At 40.0% G+C, this 24,638-nt stretch overlaps 1 protein-coding gene across 1 annotated transcript in view; it reads right to left on the bottom strand.

Annotated features, from left to right (window-relative positions):
• Positions 1-24,638, bottom strand: part of COMMD4 (COMM domain containing 4) — a 335,308-nt gene that overhangs the window by 183,595 nt on the left and 127,075 nt on the right. The window lies entirely within an intron of this gene.

Here is a 24,638-nt window from a genome sequence, read left to right as displayed (position 1 = left end):
TGAAAGTTGTTCAATTCTCCATTACATTTTCTTAACAGAAACCTCTCGTCTAAAAGGAACCTGAAAACTGGATGAGAACATCTGAAACTAAATGAACAAGAACTGTACATGGAGAACAACATTAAAGCTCATCTATGTATGCCTAACATGTTTGTTCACTGCCTGTCTGTTCAGCCTGTAAAAGTAGGTTAGGTGATTCTTAGAGAATAACTCAATTTCACAGTTTTACTCCTGAATCTCATTTATTTCTGTTTAAGATGAAGGGCTGGCTGTCTATAAGGCAAAATATTAGATATTTGATTTTGTTTCTTGGAAACATAACACTCTATTAGTCCTGTCCAGATAGAACCTAAGCCGCCTGTGTATGTCCAGGGATTGCAGGATCCTTTCCTCTTTATTCTGAGGATTAGGGAAAAAAGTTGGCAAATTAATGGATTGATTTAAAGCCACACTAGATACCACCTTGGGCATAAATGATGGGTTAGTCCTGAGGGAAACCCTGTCCGCATGGAAGATAATGAAGGGTTCCATGGCCATAACGGCCTGCAATTCAGACACTCTTCTTGCTGAAGTGATGGCTAGAAGTAAAGCTGTTTTCCATGACAGGAATTTTAACTCTGCTGTAGCAGCAGGTTCCAAGAGCAGAAGCGTGAGTTTTTTCAATACGTTAGGGTCCCAGGCTGGAGTGGGAGCTCTCCTGGGGAGGGGGGGGGGGTCTTAAATTTTTGGCTCCTCTCAGGAACTGTTTGACCAGAGGTTGAGAGGAGAGGGGTGGCTCAGTATTATAATGAGCTGAGATGGCAGAGGTGTGAATCTTAATTGAAGAGAAGGCTATGCCTTTGTGGAGCATTTCTGTTAAGTAATCTAGTATATAAGGTAAGCTGGGCACAGTTGTGTCCATTTCCTGAGACTGGCTTCAGGAACAGTATCTTCTCCACTTTTCCGATTGCAATTTTCTAGTACTAGGCCTCCTTGCCTCAAGAATGACATCCAGCACCTGCTTACTAAGGGTTGCTGGGGAAGAGTGCAGGGGATGAGCCAGGCTGCTAGGTTCAGGGTCTGTAGCTGAGAGTGCAAAACCTGGCCCTCCTGCTGGGACAACAGGGAAGGGGTCTGAGACAGGTGCCATGGAGGCACTACTGTCAGACTGCGTGGAAGAGGGTACCAGTGCTGGCGTGGCCAGTCAGATGCAATCAGGATTGTTCTTGGCCTGTCCTGTTTGATCTTTAGTAGAACCTTCGAGAGGAGGGGCAGAGGGGGAAAGGCATAGATTGAGAGGCTTTCCTAAGTAAAGGACAGGGCATCCACTTTCCAAGCTTGGCTGTGGGGAGTTCTGGTGCAATATTTGCTCAATTGATAGTTCTGAGGGGAAGCAAAGAGGTCCACCTCTGGTGTCCCCCACCTGTTCCTCAAAAGCTTGAATATTTTGGGTTCCAATTTCCACTCGTGTGGGTCCATGAGATTTCTGCTTAAGTCATCTGTCAGTGAATTTAATTTGCTTGGCAGGAACTGCACTTGCAGGTGCCCTTGATTGCTCAGGGCTGTGTTCCACAGAGACATTGGCTAATTGGCAGAGTGGGTACTAATGTGTTTCCCCCTGCTTGTTTATGTACCACATAAAACTGTGATGTTGTCTGTCTTTACCAATAGTTGTCCTGGAAGAATAAGGCCTTTGAAGGCTGTCAGAGCATTCTGTACAGCTAACATTTCTTTTTGACTGATATGCAGGTGTGCCTTGAATGCAATGTCCTGCCATGTGAGCCCCCCATGCATAGTCTGATGCGTCTGTTAGGGTTTGGCCGGCAGGGGGTAGAATGAAAGGGAGTCCCTTGTTGTGGTAGCAGGCCTCTGCCCACCAAAGCAACTCTATCCTTAGGCAAGGAATGATGGGAATCATTGTTTCCAGGTCCTGAGAATGTTGACACAAGAGAGACTTTTTAAGTATCACTGAAGTTTCCTCATATGCAGTCTTGCATATGGAATTAGTAGAATGCAAGAGGCCATGAACCCTGGGGCTTGCAGTATTTTTCTTGCAGATAGCTGGCTTTTGGTGGCAGTAGATTGAAGTGATTTGTCAAATAAATTTGTTTATCTGGAGTGAGGAATGCTTCTGGGAAGTTGTGTTTAAGCTTGCTCCCAGGAATACAATCTGTTGACTTGGTACCGGGTGTGATTTTGTTTCATTGATGGTGAACCCAAATGACGTTAGAAGTCTCTTCACAAATGTCAGGTGCTGTAGTAGCAATTCCTGACTGTCCATCTGAATCAAGCAATCATCCAAGTAAGGGTAAATTTGAATCCTTATCTGCCTGCAATATGCAATGGCTGAAGCAAGGCATTTTCTGAATACCCTGGGCGCAGTAGATAAGCCAAAGGGAAGTGCAGAGAACTGATAGTGCATAGAGCCTGCTCTGAAATGTAGGAATTTCCTGCAGGATTCCCTTATGGGGATGTGTAGATAAGCTTTTTTAAGTCTAGGGTTGCTAGCCAAGAGTCCTTGGCTAGCATAGGAAGCAGTTGTTGGAGAGTAAACATTTTGAAGTTTGGAGCCACCAGAAAGGTGTTGAGATAGAACACCAAGAGTTTTATTTTCTGGGCACCAGAAACAGTCTGGAATAAAAGCCTTGTCCACTTTGTTCTACTGGGACAGGATGAATAGCCTTGATACTGAGAAGAGAAAGTACTTGCTTTTGGGCCTCTGCCCACTGGTTTGGGAGGAGGTATGGCCATTCCCTTGGGGTTGGGAGTGAATGGAAATGGATACTTGGGCAAGGCTTGGAAGAGTTAAGAATACGCAATTGTGAGATTTTACCATAGGATGGCGGCTTACTACTCCTTGTTTTGGACATGGGAGCCCACCATTGCTTAGATCTGTGCACATCCTGAGACTGTAGTCTTGGTGGTCTGCTGCCCCTGGGTTTGGACTGAGAAGGTCTGGGAGGGACTGCCCCAGTTTTTTGAAGGCCAATGCCTACTGAATCTAGGTGGCTGTACTTGTAAGAAATCTTTAACAGTTTGCATATATTTAGCTTTTTCCTCCATCCTTTTGAGGACTTCTGCTTTATTGCCAAAAAGACGCTCTTGGTTTAATGGTGCATCTAGTAATTCTGCTTTGACATGGTCTGGCAAGGTTTGTTCCTTAAGCCAAGCATACCTTCTAAGAAAAGACCCAGTGACAGCAGACCTACAAGATGCTTCTAAGGCATCAAAACCACATTGCAAAGTATGTTTACCAACTTGGTTAGCAGAATGCATTAACTCTTGTAAATCTTTATGTTCTGCACAATCAGGAATCAACATCATTTTCTGTTTAATTAGTTCCATAATATGTTGCTGATACTTTAACATATGAAACTGGAAATTTAAAGCCCTAATGGCAAGAGTAGCAGAGGTGTATACCTTTCCCCCATCTGTCTAAAGCCCTAGAATCCCTGTCCGAAGGGGTAGGGTTTTTGGCTGTAGTAGCTTTAATGCCTTTAGGTACCTGAGAAATGGTTTCAGGATCCGCAGTAGGATTCTTAAAAAGAAATTTGTGAGAGTCAGGTACTCTGTAGTACCTGTCGGGTTTTCTAGGAGCTGGAAGCAAAGTATCAGGGGGTAAAGGCTGGATTCCAAGAAGACATCATCCACAATTTCTAGAACAGGAGGGACAGCTAGAGGCCTGTGCTGTGGCAAGTTTAAAAATTCCATGAGTCTCTTTTTGGACTGGGAGTAGTCCTGGCTCTCCCAGCGGAAATGCTCTCTAAGGGTATGCAGGGTTTCACCAAAAGAAAAATCTTCTGGTGGGGAAGCAGAGGAAATGGAATCCTCCCCATCAGAATCTTCACAGGTAGATAAGGGTATGTCCTGATAATCAGAAGGGTCAGAGTTATCAGACTCCTGATCAGAAGAATCAGAAGGAAATTCAATTCCTGGTCTTTTTGAGGGGGAAGGTTGACTTCCCCTAATTAAAGTAATAAGGTCTTCAGCCATTCCAAGCATTTGTTTTTGTGGCATGTGGGCCTGAGAATGCGCTTTGGTCGTCAGTTTCCTAGGCGTAGTGCGAACTCTAGGCCTGAGAAATTCAGTATTTTTGGTTTGAAACGAAGTCATCAGTTTAATATGAAAATTGGAAGGCCTGAATACACCCTCAGAAGCCGGTGCCTGTACAGCGGCTCTGGACCCATTAAAGGTAGAGACATCCACAGGTTCCATAGTTGAAGAAGCTTCTCGCCACATACCAGACTCCGAATCTGTAGAAGCGGGTATCAGGGGCTGCGAAAGCACCTCACTGAGTACCGGCGGAATGGTGACTAGCTTAACGGTAGCATCTTCAGCAGTTTTGGACCTATTCAGTCTGTCTCTGTCTTTATCCTTATGTTTTTTGGAAGATCAGTCGTCGGATGGCTTATCTAAGCCATTTTGGAATACGTAGATTGAGAGTAAAAGAATTTAGCCACAAAAATAGCCCAATGATGAATAGTTCGGGTGTTGAACAAGGCACAAAACCGACATGAGGGAAGTCGTGGTCTGGGCCTAAACAGGTGATGCAGTAAGAATGAAAATCTCTGTGAGGTATTTGCTTTCCACAGGCAAGACAATTATTATTTTTTTCTGACATCGGTTAGAACAAGAAAAAAGGATCCCCAACAGGGGAACTTATCTTTTTGAAGACTTCAGGACTGAAACTCGAAAAATGAAAATTTCAAAAGTCAGCTGATCGGCACTTGTGAACTGCTTCTGCTTCGGGCACCACATGGCAAGAAAGACTGATGTAATGGTATCGGCTGCATGTTTTATACCCATGATGACCTGACGTCATAGAAGAAGCGACAGCATCCGACGTAGAAATCCCAACACTCTGGTATTCAGGCCGAATGAGGGCTACCTGCAGGCAGATAACCTAAATGTGATGACTGCAACAGTGAAACACGAAGAACATCTGAGGGCCATGTTTTTCCTAGATTCGTGTCTTGTTTTTGGCTCAAAGCCATATTTCAGTATGGGCAAGAATTTGGTGTATCTGTTTCTGTTACTATCTTCTGAGATACATGATTGGCAGTGGAGTTTTACGGCATTGAGTTGCCAGCCCGGCACCCAACCTTACACACACACACACACACACACACACACACACACACACACACACACACACACACACACACAGTGCCAATTTAGTGTCCAATCCACCTACAGCATGTCTTTAAAAAAAAAAATGAAAGACAAAAACAAATTTTTTTTTATGTTTGTGCAGGGGGGCAAGCCTCCTCTGCATCCCCACACCCCCCTGCTAAATAAATATACCAGGTTCAGGTACCTAAGCAGTGAGACATTTTCCTGTTGTATATTTGGTTGGGAACACATTACTGAAGTGACAGAGAAATAGTTTTTTTGCGAATTCCCTGTGGGAAAACAGAACATGCTTAGAGCTTTAATAACCAAGTGCATGCGGGCAGAAGAAGTAAAGACTATTGTGGACAGTGTACAGTATGTGCTTATGTAACTACAACATGCAGAAGTGTGCTACACCATGGAGGAAATCCTGCCTGCTACTGTAGTCATATTTATGTTCTAGTATGCAGTTTAGGTAATGTTTCCTAGACACTGTGAGGAGGGTAGTGGTCTACCAGTTACAAAGGCACTACTCATTGTGCACTGCATTTTTACTGCCACTGACATACCTACTAGCCAATCTACTGCTGATGCCTGTCATACTGCTTGCTGTCTCATGTTGCCTTGGGGGCTATGGACATTATTTTCTCCCTTGTGCATTTGGTTATTGAAGTTCTAGGCATGACACAACATTCTTCTTTGCCCACAGGGGATTCAGAGCAGACATATCTCTCTGCAGCTGAATGTCACTTAAGCCATGTGCCCTGAATCAAATGTACCACAGGGAAATGTCTTTCTGTCTAGGAGCCTGAACCCAAATATACCAACTCCAAGATCACACTGCAGTGAGAAAAATGGCAAATTTCCTGTTCTACTCTGTATGGTGATCTCCATTCAAAACGTTCAAAGTTTCAAAACTTCGATCTTATAGTCTTGGCTGTTTGGAGTTCAAAGTTTTGAAACTTTGAGATTCTGAAGGGGATCCATTTATATATTTACATACACACACGCATATATATATATATATATATATATATATATATATATATATATATATACACACACACACACACACACACACACACATATACATATAATATACATACATTTATATACATGTACATACACACACATATGTATATGTGTGTATGTATATATATATATATATATATATATATATATATATATATATATATATATATATATATATATATATACACACATATATATATATATATATATATATATATATATATATATATATACACACACACACACACACACACACACACACACACACACATATATGGGTTTACTTCACTTCACCGAAATCCAATTTCACCGAGACCAAATCACCTAAAGTTCACAACACTGACAACTTAATTTCACCGAATCTCATTTCACGGACAGCTTACAATGCTACATTTCACAAGACTAAATGGGAAACCAAAGACAAACAAACTCACAAAAATAAAGCCTACCCTCCTTCCACAACTTAAAAACAAATTATTTATCCTGTTAACAGAAACCAGATGCCCCCCCGCCAACGATATATACTAACTCCAGGTCGCACTATAGTGGGGATGAGGGCATATACCCTTTACTTGCCTCACAGTACTCTACACATAGCCACATCAAGTCTATAGCTTATAATTCAATGAAATGAGATTCAGTGAAATTAATTTTGAGTAATTTGAACTTTAGGTGATTTGGTCTCAGTGAAATGAATGTCAGTGAAATGGGATTTTGGTGAAGTGAAGTGAAGTAGACCCATATATATATATATATATATATATATATATATATATATATATATATATATATACATTGTTAGGAAAATGCATAATAGCAATGTGCATGCTTAGTACATTAAAGGCTTAAAAGGGTTAATACATTTATTCTGTTCATACTGCATGAATCTGCACAGCTATTAGAAACTTAATAAAAGACACTTTATTCTGCTTATGCAATGAAAATATGTGCAGCTACCGGAAACTTAATAAGAGACATTCTATTTCTGCTTATGCCATGAAAAATGTGCAGCTGCTAGAAGTCTTGATAAAGAAAACAATAGATGTTTGAAAGCTTAAACTATAGTCAGCCCTACTTGTACCAAAGCTAGAAATGTACCTTGAATTTAGACAAAATGTATCGCATGTATTAGAATTGTACAATGGAAGAATTGAAAAGACAAGGTGGGCTAAAATAAGCCCAAGGCCAGGTTGTTTTTCTCAAATGTTTTTGCAAGACAGCAATAATCTGACCATGTCAGCAAAAAGCCTGGTAACATTTTCTGTGTAACATACAGAAAGCTGTGTCCAACTACGTCAGCAGTAGATTAGTAACATTTTCTATGTGACATGAAGAGAACTGTATAAGAATAATATACTGACCACCAGAAAGTTAGACAAACCTTGTACCTACATGCTTTGTCTCCTTGCTGCAAGTAATAAAGGGTGCCTTGCTTGAACCTAACGTGTATTGATCTTTGAAGTTTTTCCTTTTACATATATATATATATATATATATATATATATATACATACATACATACATACATACACCCACACCCACACACATACAAAACGGTCTTCCCCTAGCTGTAATCTTTTTGTTCTTTGTTGCTTGTTAAATTTTGTTTCAGTCATTAAGCTTCTGCATGATTTCCTTTTCACAGGCATAGTGCTATAAGCATATAAATATAGGCAGACAGCTAATAGTATATTAGTGAAGCTGGTGCCCTGTTCACTGCTGTTCTACTTCCCTGTTGCTAGACATCAGGAATGCATTACACTGTGGAACTAGCAGAATGACCTTAATCAATAGAGTAATCTACAGATCTGATAATTTACAAATAGAACTGGCCTCAGCTAAAAAGCATTATCCATTGTTACATCTCTCCACAAAGCTACTTCAAATGCATACATTTAAGATGGACTCTTGTTACGTCTTGTGTCTTTCGGCTTATCCCGGTTAGGGGTCGCCACAGCGGAACTCCGGTCTGCTAATGTTTGGTAGTGGATTTTTACGTGCCGAATTACCAGCCCTGACGCACAACCTTCAACGAAGGCACGCTCATTCACGCATGCCTCCACACAGAAGACGCTCTAGCTGAGAATAGAACGGGACAACATCTTGCTGTGAGGCGACAACGCTACCGCAGCACCACTACTGCGGGATGACATGTAAGAGTGCCAACCATAAATCTGACATTCCACTGATTGGCATTAAGCGCAATCGCAGCTGTGGCATGTGGCATCTTGAGGATTACTCCTTTCCATGAGATACTGCAATCCTGATGTTTACACATACACACAGAAACGCACACATATGGGTCTATGTTGTAACACTGAAAACTTAGAACACTGAAACCCATAAGGTCGTACCCATTTCACTGAAAACTCATAACACTGAAAAGTGTAGAACAGTACATAATTGTGTAGAATGTAAGTAATAGTGTCATTTCTTATGATAGGGAAGTGAGTCTAGCACATTATGTGTGAATTGTGAAGGTCAGCATCATTCACCGTGTGTGGTGTTTTTTTCTATTCTCCATGATTGTGCAATCATGGAGTTAGTATATATAAGTGAGTTAGTATATATAAGTAAGGGGGATGCAGGGGGTTTTTCTCCCCAGTAAAAACATGTTTTTAGGATATATTTCTTCTGGAGATAAAACCCAAACCCGTACCACTGAAAACTAAGGGACATGGATTTGACATTACGAGTACATATACTCTTCTTTTTTAAATGTGACAGATGAAAATACATTGATTCAAGACATTCTGGTTGTTAATACTTCTATAGAGAAGTTAATCGAAATGGAAGCTAACCCATTTGATATGTCTGGACAGTGTGCCAATAAAGGTGAGACAAGCCATGTAGCAGTATTATTATACATAACGGCTCAATTGTTCAATGTAGAAGAGCAGTTTACAAGTTAGAAAGGAAAATGTTAAAATTAAAAACATTGCAATCTTAAAAGTTTCTATTTAGAATACTATGCTAAAACAGAACAAGTGCTGTTTGGGTTAAGACTGTTCAAATTTCCGGAGTTAAAAAGGTGACAGACTGTTTAACAACTTAGTTGAATTGTTTAACAGAGCAGATCTGACAGTGCTAAAACTGTTGATAGATAATTACCATTTCAAGATTAACGACATACTAACAGAAATAAGGGTCTTGTCTTGAACAAGAATATTAAAAAAGATGCTTATTTTCAAGCCATTGCTGTTAAACTCAAAAGACATGTCACTACAATAATCAATAGAAAATAAAACTTTTACAAGATGTTGAGGCATACAGGCTGGGTTTAGCACATCCTGTGAACTTTAAAACAAATGATAAAGTCACTACAAATCATAAGCATGCTTTCAGAAAACAGTCCTCAAAAGACTTATTAAACAGTAGGGTCCCTTTTCAAAAAAATGGGTCTAGTTCTAATTCAGTGTTAACTTATGCATAAGTTGTAACATGAGAATGAACGGCCACCTGTTTTATCGCTGGCCCCTTTTCAAACTGAACAGTCTATTGATGGGGGGACTAAACTTCAAATCAACAAAGGGAGACAACAATGAAAGGGGAAAGAAAAAGGGAAGAAGAGATGATAAATGTTAATAATATTTGGAATTTGAGTGACTTTGATTTAAACGACAATCATGTTTCTGTTCTTGCAAAAGGTTTTTCTTTTATTCCTTTTCAGAAGGTGTATCTTACTAAAGTATTAATTGATTTTAAGTTGTACATAAGAAAATTAAATCTACATTATATATTACATAATGTTCCACACTTTACAAAGAATATACAATACTTAGGAAACACTATGCATAAAGTTGTATGCAAAATAGGATTAGAAGTGTTTAATGATGTTTGTGAAAGAGTTACATCAAAAATTAAGTATGAACAAAAATTATTTGGTTCCCAATTTATCAGAAAAAGAAAGAACAACTTTACACAGCTGATCCGAAAATGACAAAATTCATGTTATGAAAGCAGATAAAGGCAATGGAATAGTTTTACTGAACACAAATCATTACATACAAGCAGTGTTAGAGTTGTTAAATGATAATAACTTTTACAAAGAAGTAACAACATCAGTGATCAAAAAGAGTTTTTTTCTGAAGTTGATAAATTAATTTTTGATTTGTTTAGCCAAGGGTATATTGACTTTGAGCTTTATGAATTCCTTAAAATCGATTGCCCTAAGATGGCCAGAGTGTCTGGTATTCCAAAAATTCATAAAGACAGATTGAGACCACCCTTTAGGCTAGTAGAGAAGCTGATTTCTATAAAAGTGAACCTATAACTATATATTTAGATCATGTATTAAATTTTATAGTACAGAAATCAGAATTCTATTTAAGAGACTCTTAGCATTTACTGGAATTATTGCAAAATTGTATTGTACACACAGGAGAAGGGTTTTTGGTAACACTTGATGTTCCATCACTTTACACCGGTATCCACCCAAGAGCAAGGAGTGGAATTTGTAGAAAATATTAACTATATTTATAGATTTTGACAATGTATATATTAATACAGTTTGTTTGCTTTTAGAAATAGTTTCTTTTCCACATTTCAAAATAAATGTTTTAAACAGAAAAAAAGAGTGGCCTTGGGTGCTAGGGTTGTACATGTGTATGCAAATTTAGTAATGGCAGAGTGGTAAAAGGGCTACTTTAAAATAAAGAGATTGACAACGGTATGTTTTATAAACAGGTTATTTGATCAATTTTTCAAAGATTTAAATAGTAGTAATGATTTTTTGCACTTTAAATAATTTTTGGATTTATCTATTACATTAAATAAAATTGAAAAAAAAAGCTTTGAAAATAAAATAGAAAAGACACCTTTGTTAATTATTTACATAACCAGAGTCAACATCTGATACACATGAAGAAAAATGTAGCAAAAGGACAACTTATTAGGCTAAGCAGATTAACTAGTAAACATGAAATATATTAGATGCTGACCACCTCAAAATTATGTTTTTAGAAAGAGGTCACAATAATGGATTTATTGATAGGATTATGAGAGAGGTGTTGACCCTGAGACAAGGTAGATTAAACCTATTTTAAAATTAGAAACAACAGATATTTCATGAAAATCATATAAGACAGAAAGTGGTGGATAAAGTGTTTTTATAGTAGGTTATTTCTTTTACCGATTTCCTCTGATATGTACACAATTAAAGAAATAACGGCAGATAACTGGAAAATTATTTTGGGTAATAAAGAGTTGACAAAACTATCAGGAGAAAAAACAAGTTTTATGTATAAAATTGGGAAGAATATAAAATCTATTTTAGAAAAATATATCATTAAAAAGGAATTTATTTTGTTTCAGGAAAGTACAGTTGTATACACTTCCCATAAATGTAGATGTTCGAGTGTATTCACTGTTGCAGTCCTTACAAAATGGGTTATCCGGCTCCCGGTAGCTCACAGTTGACCAGAATATCAAAGTCCTTGGTATATGACATCGGCTGCCTTTGGATAAAGCCTGAATTCAGGACGTCCAGTACAAAGGAAGGCAGCTGATGCCATTTCTTCAGTTTTTCTTGCCTTAACTGTCAGAAGCCCCAAAAAAAGGTTAGACCAGGAAAAGAAAAAAAATCCAGTCTGTGCCCTAGGAAAAAAGGGGGATGGAAGGGGGGGAAACCAGGACTGCAACAGTGAATACACTTGAACATCTACATTTATGGTAAGCGTACGCAACTGTACTATGTTCATCATGTTTCACTGTTGCAGTCCTTACAAAATGGGTTGATTCCCAAAGCCCGGGAAAAAATAAAAGGGAGGAGGAACAACCACTGTTTAAGGGTTGATAATGATGCCCTGCAACACTACAGTAGCAAAACCAGCCCTGGACTTAAAACAAGGGTAAATTGTAATGTTTAGTGCAAGTGTGGACAGAAGTCCAGGTAGCTGCTTCCAGGATGTCCCTAGTAGGTACACCTCTTTAAAAAGCTGCTGAGGTAGAGGCTGCTCTATTAGAATGGGTCCTAATACTCTGTGGAGGAACCTTGCCATGCTGGTAAGTAACAAAAGTGAATACAATGAGCAATCCACTTAGAAATGGTCTGTTTTGAAATAGCTTTGCCCAGAGCTCCAGGAGCAAAACTGACCAACAACTGATCCGACTTTCGAAAAGGTTTAGTCCTGTCCAGGTAAAATCTAAGCTGTCTGTGCACATCCAGGCAGTAACCTCTCCCCTTTATTCTGAGGATTAGGAAAGAAGGTAGGCAGGTGGACAGAGTCAGGCCAGAAACCACCTTCGGCATAAAGGAGGGATTAGTTTGAAGAGAAACCCAATCCACATGGAAGATAAAAGGCTCTACTGCCATTAAGGCCTGCAGCTCAGAAACTCTTCTAGCTGAAGTAATAGCCAAGAGAAAGGCAGTTTTCCAGTAGAGAAATTTCAAATCTGCTGAGGCAGCTGGTTCAAAAGGAGGCAGAGTAAGCTTCTCAAGTACAAAATTAAGATCCCAAGCAGGAGTAGGTGCCCTTCTTGGAGGCTTTAAATTGCTAGCTCCCCTGAGGAACTGCTTCATCAAGGGATGAGAGAAAATGGGTTGCTCAAAGGAACAATGAGCAGAAATAGCTGAAGCATGAATCTTGTTAGAAGAAAAGGAAAGTACACCATTAAACAAGTCTGCCAGATAGTCAAGAATAAGAGGAAGAGAAAGTTGAGAAGGGTCTTCCCCTCTAGTCTGCATCCAAATGGAGATTTTTTTTTCTACTTATCTGCATAAGATTTCCTAGTGCTAGGCCTCCTGGCTTCATGAAGAACCTCAACCACCTGTTGGGAAAGGTTTAAATTATGAGCCAGGCTGCCAAATGCAGTGTCTGAAGATGAGGATGCAGAATTTTTCAGAGGGCTGAGACTGGGAGAGACTGCGAAGTAGTGGATACCAATGTTGCCTGGGCCAGTCTGGAGCTATGTTGATGACCCCTGGTTTTTCATCCCTCATCTTTAACAGCACTCTGGGAAGGAGAGGCAGAGGAGGGAATGCATAGATCGCGAGCTGTGTCCAGGGGAAGGACAGAGCATCCACTTTCCAAGCCTTGTCGTGATGATCCCTGGTGCAAAAGGTTGGAAGAAGGTGGTTGATCGGAGATGAGAAGAGAGCCACCTGGGGAGTGCCCCAATGCTGAATGATGTGATAGAAGATGGTCTTGCTTAGTTGCCACTCATGAGGATCCAAGACCTGCCTGCTCAACTGGTCTGTTAAGGTGTTGGGCCTTCCTGGAAGAAACGAGCTATCAGATGAATGCCCATGGAAGCTGCTATGGACCATAGTATCATGCTTTGTCTGCACAGGGGGTAAGAGTGAGTCCCTCCCTGCTCATTCATGTACCACAGGACTGTGGTGTTGTCTGTCCTGACTAGGAAAGAGAAGATAATTGAAAGCCATCACTGCCTGCTGGACTGCCATCAGTTCCTTCAAATTTATGTGCAAATAAACCCGTTGATAGTTCCAAGTCCCCTGAATGCCTCTGCCCTCTAGATGTGCTTCCCAAGCAAGGTCTGAGGCATCTGTGGTGACAGTCTTACTGGCAGGAGGTGGACAGAAAGGCAGGCCTTTGTTCTGTGCACAGGCAATTGCCCACCAAAGGAACTCAGTCTGCAGGCAGGGAATCAGAGGGAGTAGCAAGTCTAAATCCTGAGCGTGTTGACACCAAAGGTTTTTGAAGTACCATTGTATTTTCCTCACATGCAGTCTGGCATATGGAATCATCAGAATACATGAAGCCATGAATCCCAGGGCTTGCAGGAATGGACTTGCAGAGAGCTGGGTCATGCTTGCCAAATTCTTGAAGTAATTTGAAAGATCCATTTGTTTCTCTTGAGGAAGGAATACCATCTGGGCGGCTGTGTTCAGACTCGCTCCCAGGAATACAATCTCCCGGGTGGGTTCATTGATAGTGTAGCCCAAGGAGGTGAGAAGGTTCTTTACAAAGTCCAAATCCTTTAGAAGTTGCTCTGGAGAGTGTGCCTGAATAAGACAATTGTCAAAGTAAGGGTAAATTTGAATGTTTCGTTGTCTGCAAAAAGCAATGACTGGAGCTAGGCATTTTGTAAAAACTCTGGGAGCAGAAGATAAGCCAAAGGGCAGTGCAGAGAATTGGAAGTGCCTGTTCCCAGCCATGAAGTGAAGGAACTGCCTGAATCTTTCCCTTACTGGGATGTGCAGATAAGCATCTCTGAGATCCAAAGTCACCAGCCAGGAGTCCTTGGCCAGCATAGGCAGCAACTGCTGAAGAGTGAGCACTTTGAACTTGGGAATCACCAGAAAAGTGTTTAGAATGGACAAATCCAGAATGGGGCGCCAGGTGCCTCCTTTTTTGGGAACCAGGAAAAGTCTTGAACAGAAACCCTGGCCTATCTGTAGTGCAAGAACTGGCTCTATTGCTCCCAGGTTTAACAAAGAAGACACTTGTTTTTCTGCTTCTGCCCTTTGAAGTGGGGGAATATATGGGTATCCTTGGGGAACAGGGAAGGTGTGGAAGGAGAACTTGTAGCCTTGGGATACTATTTTGAGCACCCATTTCTCATCTGTGATGGTGTACCAGACATCTGCAAAAATGGCTAACCTTCCCCCATAAGGAAACCCTGGGCCTGCAGAGGCAGGCAGGGGAAGGCTGGAGTCACTGGGAATGCTTGCTTTGGGAAGTTTGCTTAGAACTCCCCAATTTTGAAGAGGAAGCCTGCCAGTGCTTAGCCTTTTAAGGAGTGGAAGTCTGACCCCTAGAAGACTTGTAACCCCTAGGCCTAGTGCGACCCTGTTTACTATGGTCAGGAAAAGTCCAATTCTTAGAAGGGTAATGCCTACTAAAACCTTGTGCAAAGGTACATCCAGTAATTACATCCAGTAATTTAGATTTGACAGGTTCAGAAAGGGGTTGTTCCCTGAGCCAAGCATGTCTTCTAATAACAGAACCAGTGGCAGCTGCTCTGCAAGAAGCCTCCAAAGTGTCGAACCACAATGTAGAGAATGTTTAGTGACAAGAGTGGCAGAAGTCAATAAATCTTGCATGTCCTTACTCTCCATCAGGGAAGGAACACCAGCAATTTTAGCCTTAATGGCCTCCAAAGTATGCTGCTAATTGTCTTTTTCATATGCTCAAGTAACAGACCTAATCACCAGGGTGGAAGAAGTATAAACCTTTTTACCCAGTCTATCCAAGGCCCTAGATTTCCTGTCAGAAGGAACAGGATTTTTAGCAACCATGGCTTTAACACCTTAAGGGCCCCGAGAAATAATCTCTGGATCAGCAGTAGGATTCTTGAAAAGGAACTGATGAGAATCAGGAACCCTATAATACCTGTCAGGCTTTCTGAGAGCAGGAGGAACAGAATTAGGAGTCAAAGAATTCTCCATGAAAACATCATCAACAACTTCCAAGACCGGAGGAATAGCCAAAGTCTTATGCTGTGGCAAATCCAAGAATTCCCTAATCCGTTTCTTAGACTGAGGGTAGTCCTGACTTTCCCACTGGAAATGCTCCCTAAGATATCTCCAAAAGAAAAATCTTCTGGAGGGGAAGCAGAAGGGATGGAGTCTTCTGCATCAGAATCCTCAAAACCAGAAAAAAGTTGAGAGTTTTCCTCTTCTTCAGCAGAGTTGCTGGAAACCTCAGAGTCTGAGGGAGACAAAACTTCAGGGGACAATTCCCTAGCCCTCTTAGAAGGAAGTGGCTGAGAGCCCCTGATAAGAATCAAGAGATCACTGGCCATTTTAATCATCTGAGAGTGAGGCATTTGAGGTGAGGCTGGTGCCAACTTTGGAGGGATTCAGGCGGCCTAGCCAGCACAGTAGTCTGAACCAAGGTCATCGGTCTGGATCTGGTCTATGGACGAAGAAAAGAAGCCTCAAAAGCTGGCATCTACTTAGCAGCTCCAGATCCATCAGAGGCGGCGACTGGTGGAGGGTCCGAGAAGTGGAAGCCTGCAGTAAGGAGGACTCAGAAAAGGTCTCCACAGATGCCTGCTGCTGAACATCTGCGGGCTGCAGGGGCAAAGATAGCACCTCACTGACTAGCGCTGGGCCGACAACCAACTTAACAGGGACGTCGTCGGCTAATTTGACCCTAAGCCTGTTGCTGTCCTTATCCTTGAGCTTCTTAGGAACATCTGATGTCGGGAGACCAGAAGACACCATACTGACGAACTTAGGCCAAACTCCGAAATGCTTGAACAAGATCCTAGCTCTACGGCATATGGTACGCAGGTTGAAAGAAGCACAGAGAACACAATTAGGGACATCATGCTCAAGGCCCAAACAAGTGATACAACAGGAGTGAAAGTCACAGGGCAGAATCTGTTTTCCACAGGCAAGACAGTTATTAACTTTCTCTGACATTCGTTAAAGCAAGAAAACAGGGTCCCCCAATGGGGTACTTATCTGAGGATGCCTTCAACTAAGGAGTCGGAATACAAAAAGAAGGTACTCGGCCAACCAGCACTCGTGCAAAAAGCTTCTGCTTTGGGCTCCGCAGCTAGAAATACAGAGGAAATGGCGTCAGCTGCCTTCCTTTGTATCTGAGTCAGGCTTAATCCGAAGGCAGCCGATGTCATATACCAAGGACTTTGGTATTCTGGCCGACTGTGGGCTACCGGGAGTCGGATAACCCATTTTGTAAGGACTGCAACAGTGAAACACGTACATTATATAAATGTAATAACTGTAAATGTTGTAAATGTATTAGTGATTCATTCATTATAAAGGGAATTAAACAAATCTGGGCAAGGGACAGATTTGATTACAATCCTAGTGGAATAGTATATTTAGCTTTATGTTAATATAATAGGTTCTATGTAGGATAAAACGTTCAAAAACTATCTAAAAGAATATATGAACATGTTACAGCAATTAACAAATGTGATCTCAGTAATTCTTTAGCTAAACCCACAAAGAAATGTGCTGATTTTAAGAAGTTCATATTTTTTTCACAGATTCCATCAGTTAAATGAATCTGAAGGGGGGACTATAATGTACGCCTCGAATGTAAGGAAATAGAACAGAAAGTTAGATTGTCAGCAGATAAAAAAACAGGGCACAACGAACTTATAAACATCAAATGTTTTTTTATTAGTCTAGAGATTATAATTGCATATATGTGTGTGCGTGCAGATATATATATATATATATATATATATGTTTTCAATATAATCTATAAAATAATTTCAAAAATACTTAGTCATTTGATGTGTCAGTATCTGTAGGGACATTTAAATGCAATGAATTTATCTGAATTATTTATTTATCTTTTTAGATATTTTGGGTCATGTAATGTTTTACATTTATATTTATTTGTGTCTTTGTGAATAGCATATTATGAGGAAAGTCCGATTATTAAAGGAAAGAAAATGCTAAATATCATGTACATTACTTCTGTGGTATGTTCTTTTGTAAGAATGTGTGCTGTTTATTTTTTTAGAGTTTTATCATTCTTTGTCAAAGAGCGGTGGTTGTTACACACACAAGTACATATATATTATATATATATATATATATATATATATATATATATATATATATATATACACATACACATATATATGCACACACACATACACACACACACACGAATGTTTGCCTTATTTTAGACTATTCAAACATGCCTCCACTTTGAACACACTATCTTTTTGCAACTGCACTTCCGCGGTGGTGCAGCGGTAGCGTTGTTGCCTCACAGCAAGAGGTTCTCCCGTTTGACTCTCGGTTGGAGTGCGGGGAGTGCCTTCTGTGTGGAGTCTGCATGTAGTCTGCATGTCCTCCCCGTGGTTGGTGGGTTGGGCGTTCGAAAGACATACGTAAATGGGCGTGCCTTCGTTGAAGGTTGAACGTCGAGCTGGCACATTAGCGTTCGTGAAAATCTACTGCCAATCATTAGCGGACCGGAGTTCCGCTGTGACGACCCCTAACCGGGAAAAGCCAAAAGACAACAACAACTTATGAGAGATAACAGAAGTGAACACCAGTAATAGCGAAAGGGAGAGGACATAAGATATATTACTATAAAATAGAACACCCTTAGCCAAAGATGTGAACTTGTCCATTTCAGACTTGCAAATTACTTTACTTAATATTACAGTTTTTATGCCAGAAGGAGTCTAATGTTTTAGTGAATGCAACATTTAACTTTCCCTCCTCTTTCTCCTCTAAACTCAGGATTTCCTTCTAATATTTTCCAATTTTTATAAATGACATTTCTAATAACACAACTATCTACAGACATATCTAAAGTACAAAACACCTTGTTTTCGTTAATGTCTAAACTTTTGTTGACAAATGGTACTCTCAAAATAGGGGCATACAAAGTATGTCTGTTACTAATAATTTCCTGACTTAACTCATTAAGATAGAGCTCATCATAACCTCTGGCCAGGAACATATGGGTTATTAAATTTAATTCAGCTGCTAGGTCCTTATCACAAGTGGTCATCCGTCTGGCTCGTATAAATTGTCCCTTTGGTATGTTCTTCTTAATAAAATGTGGGTGGTTACTACGGTGGTGTAAGTAACCATTAGAAAAGGTGTCCATATGCTGCTGGAAAAAACAATTATCCTGTAGGAACTATGACTACTAACAAGAAAAAGGGAATGTATAAATGCTTTAGTTGCAATTTTTGTAGGTATATATCAGAGGTTCCCTATGTTCTATTAAATCATATTGAACATACTATTAGAGTTCCTGGATGTTTTACACGTAATACAAAAGGGGTTATATATATTGGTCAGTGTAGCGGATGTGAAGCATTTTACGTTGGGATGACCACCCGTAAACTTAGAGAACGTATACAGGAGCATATTTACACTATTAAAATCAAAGATGGGAAAAATGCATTGTTTAAACATTCTATTGAATGTGTACGTTTTCCATACTGGAAGTGGGCAATGCTGATTTAAGGGGTGGTGATTTTAGGAACCACCTCGAACAGAAAGAAACCTTATGGCAGATTAAATTAGGTGCTGACAAGAAACCTAGTCTAAATGAGTACATCAACATAAAGTGTTTTTTAAAAAAACAAAAAATTGAAAGTTAGACATACATAATGGTGCAACAGTAAAATATTCGACTTTTAGGGTCTTTAGGACTTACAGGTTTTAATTGTTTTACTTGATGTATAAAAAATGGAGATGCGAGTTGAATTTTTTATTCTGAAGAAGTCATTCCTGATGAAAGCGGTAATAAACAGTGTATTCGCTAGATACGCTTCCTTATTGAAGTTTCATCACCAGCCTTCATTGACCATTGGGAGCATTTGTTTTACCACTATGCACTAACTGAACTTCTCTTGGTAAAATATCTAATTCAGACTCTACTACTTCTCCACGCTGGAGTTCATAATCTCAAAGTCTGTTCTCATCAGATTCAGAAATCTCTATAAGCATGTCTCTCCTTACTCTTTCACCACTCCTTTATTCTCTCAACTTTATTTGAGCTTATCTTTTGAACCTGCCCTGGGATCAAGCACATCCCATTTCTTCCCCTACTTTAATGTCAGGCATGTTTGTCTTAGATTTTGACCCTTGACTGTTCCTCAACCCCTTCATAAGATGGCATTTTTCACCATCTAACTTCACATTTTATACCTACCTCCTTTACATATATTATTACTCACTCACAATGCAACTCTTGTGCAACTTGTATCCCATGTTCCATCCATCAATGGCTCATCATTTTGTGATACCGGTAATGTCCACCTTCCCCCTCTTGCACCACCACTTGCAGCTCTCCATCTTTCCTTCCTAGACTCCTTGCACTGCAGAATAATACTACCCAGCCATAACCAGAGTCACCCTAATTTTTTCCCCTGCTATGTTATGGTTCTGTTTCTTCTCTTCTTCCTGTCCCCAATTCCTACTTCTATCATGCCCTATTCTACTTCCATCTTAAAGGTACAATCATGGAGCTATACCTTGCCAACCTAACAATGAGCACTTCTGTACATTACTGGTTAAGATAACACCTGTCCCTGACACAGAGTTGGTCTCTCTTTCAGACCTCCACCAATCCTAAGCCTTTCTCCCTTATTCACTACCATACACAATTATACTTCCAAATCTTTCCCTTCACTAATGTGCTGGTTATTAGCACAACTAACATTTGTACATCCAATACACTATTCTAGCATCTTTTTCCTGCCAAATCTATGCTACTACCTCAACATTCTCTTCTAAAAGCAACTGGTGCTTACATGCACACAAAAACACCCACCCCCTCACCACATGACAACTTTTATCACATGTTCTTTTGGCTTACCAAGTCCATACCGCAAGACCAATCTCCATTTCATCAATCTCCTGTTTCGGTGACCAAGCTTCAGATGAGCAAATCATTTTCTCTGTCCGCACAATGACCTTCATCTCTTGGCTCACTTCAGTATCATTGCTGGATGCTTTCCTTCTTCCCTTTGCGACAAGATGACCTACTTCAAATCCTATCAAGACAAGCTCTTCCACTCATGGCTTCCATTCCACTGAGGTCAACTCTTGAATCCCTCTCTTTTGATTTTCTTCAATCACCTCCTCCTGCTGCTCTTTTCTCCTCTCCACCTCCTGCCAATTCCTTTATCCATTCTGTTCCCACACTAGACACCCATTCCTGCCCCATCCCCTGAAGTCATACCCTGCCATGATGCCTGCATGATCATCATCTACTTATTACCTGACAGTTTTGTCCTGCTCTGATGCCTACATATTGATCTGTTCCTGTCCCTTTCCACTTCTCTCTGGTCAAGTTCTCGCCTACGTTCTCTACTTCTCTCAACATCGTCCTCCTTTGCTCTCTCTGCTCCTCTACTAGTCTTATATCTGTCTCCCATGCTCACTCTGCCCTTCTCCCCATAGACACATTGCCCTTCCTGACTACCACAGCCAGTATCCTTCACCTAATCTCCTGCCTCGGTCACTTCCACTTACTGTTCCCTGCATCCAGTCCCAGTACCTTTTTTATGTGAAGTCATCTTTCTCCCCAGTATCATTATCCTCCAACATGCCCAGCATCTAGGTACTCAACACAGGACCCTGGACCACACCACTACCTAGTAAACTGTACTAAACAGTAAACTGTCCACATTTTCTTCTACAATATTTCATCCACATGATTCAGTCGGTTGCCATTTACAGCCAATGTGTACAATACAGTGTAATCCGGCCTATTAAACTTTAGTCATTCTCATCAAAGGGCTCCAGCTGACAGCAGCTTATTTACTTGCAGCCTAAAAGGCATTTGCAATGTACTGAAGTGATAATCTTCTAACACAGACTTGTGAGTTTTCTCTAACAGTAAACTCTACCTTAACATAACGGCTGCTAGTACATAAAAGAATCTGTAGTGATGGATTTTAAAAGTGAGAAGCTAAAAGACATGAATAAGGTAGGAATAAGAGAATGGTTGAATTTTAATTAATGTAACAGAAGGAAAAACTCACAAGTCACAATAGATGGAAAAGTAGGAGGGGGGGGGCATCAACAGTCAAAATTATTTTTTAAAGCAAGTCAAACTATACTCATGTACCAATTCTCAGAGTATTAATTAGCATGCTAGCAATTTACAGCTAAGCCGTTCTAAAAAAAGAATTCATTAAAATTAACATTTTTGTTTTTGTCTTAACTTGTGTCTTTGCTGGGTAGCACAGTGTTTAACATTCTTACTTCACAGCAAGAGGTTGCCTAGTTTGGTTCTTGGATAGGGCTTCTTCTGTGTGGAGTCTGCATGTACTGCCTGTGTTCATGTGAGTTTCCTCAAGGTGCAATAATCTGCACCCACATTAGAAAGACAGGTGGTAGGCAGACTGGTGACTTCTAAATTGTCCAAAGGCGTGTGTACGTTTGCCTGTGATGCTGAAGAAAGGCTTGGAAAGCCTCTCCTTCCCTACCTTGGCAATCTGTTTCTGACCCCCCCCCCATCTTTGGCCTCACAATCTATTTCTGCTCCCTCACCCTTGCTTAATAAAGTCTGTGGATGGCAGTGGCTGTGCTAGAGTTGCCACCTTTCATTGTAGCCAAAACTGGACCAATGCCAAACCCCATCACAGCTCCCATAACCCCACAGATTTTCTCCCCTCTCTCTGCCCACTTTCTGGCCATTTTGTAAAGTCATCATCATGTTGCGTGAAGAGTAGCACCCTCCGATTTCATTAGCGATGCTTTTTTTTCTTCTGATTTACTATGCTTTTCTGTTACAAAGCATAACGAATCTGCCAATTTAACAAACTCTGTGTTTCTTTTTTTGAAACAGACTACTGGAGTTTGTACAGTGTTTCCTGGACTACCGCAAAATTGGTTTGATTTCTGGATAGTTCAGAAAAAAAAAATGGACAGGTGGCAATGCTAGGCTGTGCACAGGGTCACTACAGATGCTGACTGTGATTCACAGGCAGAGATGAATATTTTTTCAAGTTACGAAAGCCATACAACACTTATAGGTGAGGACAAATCAGCAACACATCTGTCTTCAGAATGAAAATTAATTTTAAAGCTGCAATGCATAGATTTCCTTTCAAGGATAAGCCATGCTACATTCTCCACTGATTCACGAGTAATTAAACATCAGGCCAGCAATTTACACAGAAGATACTCTAGTGGTTTAGGGTTTGTGCTTCTGCTTTAAACTATTTCATCTAAATTGAAAAGGTAATCAAACTTCAGCAGACATGAAATAATTTTTTTCTTCACGTTTTCTTCACTCCCCACCCTTCATTTTTTTCTTCATGTTTTTGCCGTCTCCACAGCAAACACTGAACAACTTTTTTCTTGCTCTTTAATGACCCAGTTATTCCTACTTCCTAAAGGCCACAGCCAAACTACCCAGAGAGCTGACAGTTCATTCATAGGTACATATTAGGCTACTGATCTGTGAGGATAAGAAGAAGCCTAGCCTTACACTCCCATGGTAGGTTTTAGCCCTTACAGTTTGCATGGGAATAACCCAGAGATGGGATAAACAAGGATAGGATGGGGCATTTGCAGTTACCCCATCCATTCATCCAAATTAAGTTTGAATAGAGTAAAAGAAGTACTTTGCTTTATATTGAGTAGAAGACTGTTTCATAGAGGCAGTATTCTCTGCAATACAGACCTATCCTTTTAAGATGTTCTATTTATTTTGCAAAAAAGATTGAGATCCCTTGGGTGGATGTTTATAATACAATTGAACTTATGAATGAATAATACATTTTACAGACTAGGGTTAGTTGAAGCTGTCTACGCAAAGTAGAAGTCATCTATCAGTAGCCTGTATGCTACTGAGAAGAAGGACATGGTTTGAGGCCGTCTGCATAGTTTTTGATTAGCCTAGGTAATCCATCATCCTAGGGTAGTTCATTTTTTCTCCATTTGTCTAACCCAAACTCCACAGCATGAAGACAATGGCAGTCCTTTACAGTATCAGTTATGCCTGGAATAAAACTTCCTTTGAATGCTAGTGTCCTATACTTAGGAAGGAAACCTCCTCACTCTCCCATCAGAATGGAAAATGCAACACAAAACTGATCAATTTCCATTCATCCCCATCTAGTCCTGCAGTGACTGAGCTTAGTCCTCAAATGTGTCTCATGCACTGCACTCAGGGCTCTGGCTTGTGCCAAATAGCCTACTTTATACACACACACACACACACACACACACACACACACACACACACACACACACACACACACACATACATACATACATATAAAGACAGATAAATATAGATACATGGATAAATGTAGGTATACGTTTGTACGTACTGACATTAAAAGGTACCATCAATATACTCATCAGTCTGTGGTTACAGAAAAATAAAACCCACCAGATCTGTCTTCAAAATGTCACTATTCAAAAGCAGTTAAGTTTTCCTAAACAGTAATATCAGTTGATAATTCTAAACTAAATGTGACACATTACTAAAGCCTACATAAATGATATTGCTATTTCAATAAATGCGGTTTTCATTCCAAGTTTGTCTACTGACTCACATAATTTATTGCCATTGCTTTTGTTCCCTCTGATGTCAAACTGATGTTGTTCTTTTTTACATATAGTGCTACATTTGAAAATGTTCCGACTGCTCTATACCATCTCCAAATGCAGTTACGTTTTTTTTTAAACATATCAAAGTTTGGCACCATCAATGCCTGTACTATGGATGATTTCTTCTTCCTAATGTAGTTTGCAAGTTATGTAGTTTGTAAGTTAATACTGAAGCTTTTCTACTCATGCCTTCCACATAAATAGTTTTGCTCATTAGGGTTAGCCAGGTTAACATTGTCATGCAAATAAATGCATGCATTCATAAATACAGATAGAAAAAAATAAGTAATGAATGGAAAGCTCTCTTCTTGAAACAACTGACATGTACTTCCTACTTCATCTTCAAATACACATTACTTTACTGCTTTGAGTTCAAATCTGGACATGGCCTGCTGATGAAAAGCTTCCAAGGCTAACCAAAAAATGCATATCTTTTTTAAAATTATATTTTTTGATATTCAAGATTAAATTAATTTGCCTTGAACTGATATAGAATGCTCTCCATAGGTAATCTGATGCAT

Source organism: Protopterus annectens, chromosome 7.part0, assembly GCF_019279795.1.
Source record: "Protopterus annectens isolate FY-2018-M chromosome 7.part0, PAN1.0, whole genome shotgun sequence".
Taxonomy (NCBI): Eukaryota; Metazoa; Chordata; order Ceratodontiformes; family Protopteridae; genus Protopterus; species Protopterus annectens.
The sequence above is the reverse complement of the archived record's forward strand: the minus strand, read 5'-3'. Positions and strand labels throughout refer to the sequence as shown.